The sequence below is a fragment of the Kryptolebias marmoratus genome, linkage group LG3 (genome assembly GCF_001649575.2).
Source record: "Kryptolebias marmoratus isolate JLee-2015 linkage group LG3, ASM164957v2, whole genome shotgun sequence".
Lineage (NCBI taxonomy): Eukaryota > Metazoa > Chordata > Actinopteri > Cyprinodontiformes > Rivulidae > Kryptolebias > Kryptolebias marmoratus.
Genome location: NC_051432.1, coordinates 11,876,537 through 11,883,629, shown reverse-complemented (window position 1 = coordinate 11,883,629; position 7,093 = coordinate 11,876,537). Strand labels below are relative to the sequence as shown.

The 7,093-nt window shown below is 38.6% G+C and overlaps 1 non-coding gene across 1 annotated transcript; it reads left to right on the top strand.

Annotated features, from left to right (window-relative positions):
• Window positions 1-4,679: 4,679 nt before the first annotated feature.
• Window positions 4,680-6,713, top strand: LOC108250581. The gene is made up of 3 exons (XR_005232934.1): window positions 4,680-4,775; window positions 6,240-6,305; window positions 6,646-6,713. It is a non-coding gene; the product is annotated as a cyclin-dependent kinase inhibitor 2A/B (p15, inhibits CDK4) (transcript).
• Window positions 6,714-7,093: the final 380 nt, after the last annotated feature.

The following is a 7,093-nucleotide window of genomic DNA, read 5'->3' as shown; positions in this document are numbered from 1 at the left end:
CACCTGCTCAAAGTTAGTAATCACTTACTTCTAATTACCTTCAGTCTTTAAAACATGGTCATTTCCCTCACTTGTCACTGGTCCGTTGTTGCTTTCGTGCGCCGTCTGGTTATCCTCGTGGCTTGCCTTTCGTTTTTTCCCTATAGTCTGGGTTTTGTATTTAGTTTTGGTTTGCTGCCACGTCAACTTTTGTTTTTTTGGTTTTCTTATTTTAAATAAATTTGTTTTTTTCCTGGAGCTCATCATGAGTCTGCGTGTTGGGTTTGCCTCACTGTCCACTAAACCCAACAGCTGCAATGAGTCTGTTTTCATTGTAATTCAGGAAAAAAAAAAACTGTTCACTCTTGGCAAAGAAATCAAAAGGTGAAGTATTTGGCAGAAATATTGGATTCCTTCATTAGTGAAGACTGGTGTTATTTTATCACAATATAGTGATTTTATTTTTCTACTGATACTGTTTTTAAAGTGATTTTCCTGCTTGTGATAATCATCAAAAGGCTTGATGTAAAAATGTTCGTTATGAATTAATTTTTTTAAGCCTTATACTGACAGTTTTCAAACACCTCACACAAACGGGTTTTTTTTTTATCTTTTACCATTCACTGGAATTCCAACAAGAAAATGCCTCTCATCTCTGTCTTCTTTGATTTGAAGCACCTTTACACACAGACTGAGTAAACGGTGTTTGCAAATCTTTCCAGCCGGTCTCTCAGCCAATTCATACGGGCTGACCCGCTCGGATTCAGAGGCGTTCGCCCACCTCGACCATTGTCGCTCCGAGAGTTTGTCCCTGATTTAGTGACACCTCCTTCAGTCAGCAAATGTGTTTTCTCCATAAAAGAGAGAGGAAAACAAAACTCTTCCCTTTCCAACTTGTCATCACTTTATGTGAAGGTAACGCACCGGCTAAAAAGTAGGAAGTGGATCCACGCTCGCATACCTAAACGTTAGCTTTGCCTGCAGCTTTTTAAAGACCGAAATGAAGGAGTGGTCTTACACCCCTCCTAAGGGTTTGCACCACATAGGCTACATTCACACTGCAGGTTTTAATGCTCAATTCTGATTTTTTTTGTGTGTGTGGTCATTCACATTACATTTTAACCCTCCCGTGGCCTTCGGGTCAAATGTTTCTGAAGTTACAAGGCGACCTCCATCAGACTCCAGTGTGAACAGTCTCCAGTTCCCAAAATGACCCTCATGAGCAGAAGAAGACGTCACACTCTGCATGCTGTGTTTACAGAAGTAAATATGGATGCTGTGAGTGTATTGATTCTGAAGTTTTCGTCCAGTCGGAGCCAAATGTACATCCAAATGGTAAACGATAAAAGAAGACAGAGAAGAAAAAGAGTCCAAATGTTAACAGTGACCTTTTTTTTAGAGCTGTGGCTGCTGCCTCTGTGCAGAGTGTGGATGCAGAGTGGGAGACAAGAGTGGTGGGACTTTGACGTGAAGGACCTCTGTCCTTTCATCTGACGTAAAAGACGAAAAGCGACATGAACGTTCACACTGCGGCCACTTTGAAAGTCTTCCAATTCAGTACCACATACAGACGAGATCTGGGTCGGACATGAAAAGAAAAATCACAAATGTCACATTAACGTTGCCATGAGAAAATTCGATATGTGTCGCAGAGGGGCAAAAAAATTCGGAATCGGGTCGCATTTGCCTGCTGCTTTAACGTAGCCTTTGTTTGACAACCACCAATTTAAACAATCAGAACCAAACGTGATGAAATATTGCTGCACATAAATGTATTGTTTTACCACTGATGCATCCTGAGGTCTAAGGTTGAACATGTGTGTAACCCTGACTTTTATAAGAGCCCGGCTAAACCTAAATACCTTTTAAGTCTTTTGTCATGAAAAGATTTGACAACATAACGAACCACTAAGTTCAGACAAGATGAGGAAAAAAAACATGAGAGTAAACTAATCCCAGTGGTGACCGGTAAATTCAATGAGTCAGAATTATTCTCCTTGGTGTGATGAATGACGATGGCGCTAACTAGACCATTAATCAATTCACCATCAGTTATTCAAAGGCGGCTTAATGTTTTATCCTCTCAGACCTCAGTGAGTAGAACAGACAGCCATCCCTCATCACAGCTGACTGGGACATGCACATCTCAATCTTGTCACCTTTCCCTTGGGTGCAGACAGTCATCCTCAAAAATCTCCATTTTTATCAGCCCACTAAACCTTAGACCCTGGCCGGCATTGAAGATGCAAAATTTTATGGACCAGAGAAAAATAAAAATCCAAGTATCTGCATGAGCGTGCACGTCTTTAACGGAGCGGGGGATGAAAATGGCCGGGATTTGGCTGGAATTATAGTAGTTCTGTCAGCGTGTTGGTTACAGTAAATTAGCATTCGAGCTGTGCACCGTGTTTAGCACTTCGTGATTGGGTTCAGCAGAGGCCTCACCCTGACTGTCTCTGGGGGAGCCATCGGCAGCAGTACAGCAGCTCAATGGGCGTTACCAGGCTGTCAAAATTAGATAATAAAGCACCGCAGCGCTGGCGGATAAATGCACATGAGAGGACATCCATCTTGCAAGCGTGTTGCTGAAGAGGATGCTGGTAAATGGCAGTGAGGGCTGTTTCTGTGTGTGTGCGTGTGTGTGTGTGTGTGTGTGTGTGTGTATACACATTTCCGTGAGATGGTAAAGAACCGATGGGAAACAAACTTTTCTGAGCAGTGCAGTGTTGCTGCTGGTTAAATCTTCTATGAGGAACTATGATTCAAGTCAAAAAAAAAAAGACAGAGGCAGGTAAAATACAGAGGATAAATGTTGAGGAGTACCAAAGAGATAAGAAAAATAAATAAGACAGCGGAGGTGTGGAGAAAAAGAGAGAGGGGAAGGAAGAAAATCAAATGTCGGCCAGCACTTAACCTTTTCCTTATAATGTGTGGCCTGCTGAACAAGCAGATTCCCTGACGTTTTGTCAATGCTTCTAATTAATGTGCAGCTGCCATATTTTTGACAGTATTTATACAATATGGCTGAGTAATGCAATCAATAATATTTGTATTGACATTCTGTATTTGTCTGCACTTCTACAGGTGTGTCATGGCATGAAAAAAATGGGTTGTTCTTTTAACTACTGAAGCTAGTTCATTGTTTAAATGTTTTGGATTTTTACAATAAAAATGTTCACATTTTAACTTAAATATCAGTATTTCAGAGATTTATATTTGTTGTTTTCTGAAAACATACTAATATATGTCGTCATAATCTTACCTGTAGCAGACAGAACATTTTTGTCACTAAATAATTTAACTGCAGCTATAAAATTAGTAACAAAAACATTCTGCGGTTTAGAAAATGAAGCAACCAATAAATAATTGATGCAAAAGAAGAACGATGTAAAAAAAAACAAAAATCAACAATACATGAACAATGTTTGTTCATACTGCTATAGTTTTAAATGGATAGTTTTAATATTTTAAAGTGGGATTCTGTAGACAGGTTGTGAACAATCAATATCTTACCTGTTATATATAGTGACTTAAACAACCTTGAGTTTAGAGAAATAGTTTTATTTTGACCAAACTAACAGCTAGTTAGCCAAAACGAAAACAGATAGCTGCTGTCATAACTTAGTGGTTCCTGCCAACATTTTATTAACTTTTATATTATTGTCAGTTTTGCATCACATAAATATGCTGTCACAGTTGTTACGTTAATATCAAACATTTCTTCAGCTAGCTGCTGCTTCTGCTATTTACACTTGCAACTAACCACAGAATCTGTAAGGAATTGACATTGCAAAGGTTTAGCAAATAAGGTTTCCATAAAGGTAGAAGCAATCCACTTTGGTCTTGGCGTTGCTAGGACTAGCTGTTAGCTTATCAGTGTGGACAGAATTAAAAGTGTATTTCTACAAGATGAGGTGGTTTACGTCCACGTCCCATTATGTCACCAACTGTTCCCAAACGTCAAGAAACAGTGGATCAAAATTTAGTGAAACTTAAACTAAAATGCAACGACCTTGTTATCTTGTTTATAAATAAATATAATTTTTTTTAAATGTTGCAGCTCCACAAAATGAAAATACTAATGTACTTTCTATGGGAATAATTTCTTATCCTCTCCTCCTGACACTAAAGATGTATTTCAGACTTCTTCTAACCTGCAGTGTATTTGAAAAGTCTCGCCTCAATAACCGGAGCGTTTTGTACCGAGCGTGGTTTTGGATCGATCATGATGTGGAAGGGGGTAAAAAGCGTCTAAGACCTAATTTAGTTGAACAAGTTGTTTTTCTGAATAAAAACACCTTAATATATAAAAGCACCTCCTACAAATACAGGCCAACCCTAATAAATTATTTTTGCTTTATATTATTTTCTATACTTAAAGTAAAGTTTATTTTAGTGATGTGATGGGAAATCAAAAATAACTTTATAGCTCAGTGTGACCACCGTGCTTTGCTGTTTGTGACAAACTTATTGAGTTTATCTGGCCATCAGACGTCGTCATTTCTACCATCACTACAGACAGGTACAGGTAAGAGTCGGTAAACTACTTTACTTAAACTTTATCGGGCTCTAAGCTTCAAAGTACAACATTTGGCTGGAATGCTCACCACAGGTGGACAAAAAGGCCAACAGAGAAGTGTTGCCTCAGCCTTGAGCTTAAAGCCCAGGTGGTAATCAGCTCCATGAGTAACAGCTGAGCAGCAGCTGCCCCACCCAGCGTGGAAAATTACCCTCTCCAACTCTACCTGCTAGGCAACTAACCAGTGGAACAGAAAGAAAAAAAAGATCTACAACAAGTAAGATATTATTTGTTCATGACCTTTCTACAAAAAAATACACTTCAGACAGTCTGAACTATCACCTTTATTTGTTTGAGAGAAAAAAAAATGGGATTTGTCCTTATTCTGAAGATGGTAAGTTTTGCTCGACCATCAGCTCTCATTCTCCATGACAGGATTATTGTGTTTTGAGACACTGGGTTTCTTTTATACTTCAAAATAACTCTTTAAAACTAAAAAATTCAAACTAAACAAGCATAAAAGCCGGTATATTTAGATGGAAATCTGTTGCAGGCTACTAAAATGCTCACTTAATGAAGGCTAATGAAATTACACAGTTAAATGTTGAAAAGAATATTTGAATCCAGGACAATTTAAAGTTGATTAAAGAAACAGATTTCTTTTAACAACTCATCAGTAAAGTTTATACAAAATAAGTAATCCACTGTGTTTTACTGATTCATGTTTAAAGGTAGTGTTTGAGACACATATAGATAAAGTGCAGCGGTGTGATCCTTGAAGGGATTTGCCAGTGTTTTTATTAACTTTGATTTAAAAAACAAAACAAAAAAAGTGACAAATTACCATAAATTAAGGTTTGGGAATAAATACAGATTTTTGGTATTTGCCCTTTAAAATAAATTTCCTCAACTAATTTTTTTGTGTGAGCAGATCTTATATTTAAATACATCATGAATATAAACACGTGGTTCTAGAAAGTTAAACTTAATTTGTCCAAATATAAGGCCGTGTAACTCTGCTTTTAAATGTCTTTTATTGTGTAAATCAAGCCTGTACTTATAGACCAGCACAGCCTAGAGATGCTTTACAAATAAAGATATCTTTCATTTAATCATCCGTCGCTCATTCTCCTTTGTGAACACTGTGCTTGCTATTGTGAGCAGCTCGGCTGCTTCTTGATTAATGGCTTTTTCAGAGAGGTGCCGCTAATGGTTCTTTAATTACTTGACTTCCCTCCCAAGCATCCAGGATTTCATCTCCCGCTCCTAACGCTGCAGCAAATAGGCAGTTTATATGGCAAGGGATGAAAAAGACTTTTTTTTTTTTTTTTACAATGCCCCCCTCTGCCAAATGTCCACTTATGTTTGAGCATTAATGACAAGTGAAGAGGCTCGCTGCAGAAACCGTTCAGTATGCACGACCGTGCTGCAACGTTTCAGATGATTCGAAAAAGAGTTACGTTTGTGGTTAAATCCGACAACTAACCTGCTAAGTTCCTTCTGAAATCTAGAGAAGATGCATGTTCGTTTCAACAGGAGGTTCACAAACCCACACGAACACGGCCAGCGAGCAGGTTTCTAATACGTACAACTTCAGCAGCACAGGTCTTCATGTAGAGACACTCAGAACTGTTTATGTGTCAACCTATAGCTTTAGGAAACTTGTTTAAAAGAGTAAACATATAGCATCCTCTTTGATGTGATTTCCCCTGCAAAGTTTAACCAATTTGTTCCTCCACAGATGTCGCAAAGCAGATAAATGCAAGAGGGATGCGAGTACAACTTCCAAACTGCCACTTGCATGCAAGTAAGTACAAAATTTGAGGATGCTACGATTTACAGCTGGATAGTCGGTACAAAGAAACGTGAAGCACCAAGCTTAAACAACTTTCCTGTTACCTGCTCATCTAAAGTGGTTTAGTGGCTTGTTGTAGCAAGTGTCCCCCTCCCTCCCCTCTGCTATTGACTGCCGGGCAAACGAACATCGGAAATCGTTCTTTAGTGGCTTGTGGTATCAGGAGAATACAACTGCTGCAGACAAGTTCAATGAGCGATCAGACAAGTCAAAGGCTCCACCCTGATCTGAAGTACAGAGTTTGACATCGCTGTTTCTGGGATTTATTCGTGTGTTTCCCTTTGTCCTTCAGGAGGACGGAGCTGGGATTCGAACCAGTGAGGCGACAACGGTAACCCCTACACCAACATGTAGCCATAGACACACGTGTTTTAGAAATCTTTATGAGTAAACTCCGTCTTACAACAAACAACAGAGGGAATAAAAGGATTTAATCATCTATAGAGTTATTCTGTCCGATACAAAAAAACACATTCACTGTATTCTCACTACTATTAGTAAAAAACTAAAATAATTTTACATCACATTTCAAAGAAATCCTTTTTTTCTTTTAAGTGTAGTTGCATGGAGTACTTATGACCGGTCAGTATCTTACCTTCTTGCTTCTCAAAGCAATCTCAGTTTGAAGAATCAAGCAGAAGCTTTTTACAGAAGAATCAAGCTAATGGCTGTTCAGAGCAGAACCCATTTGGTGGTAAAAATTCATTAAAAACAGCTCAAACACAAAACCCTGGACACAT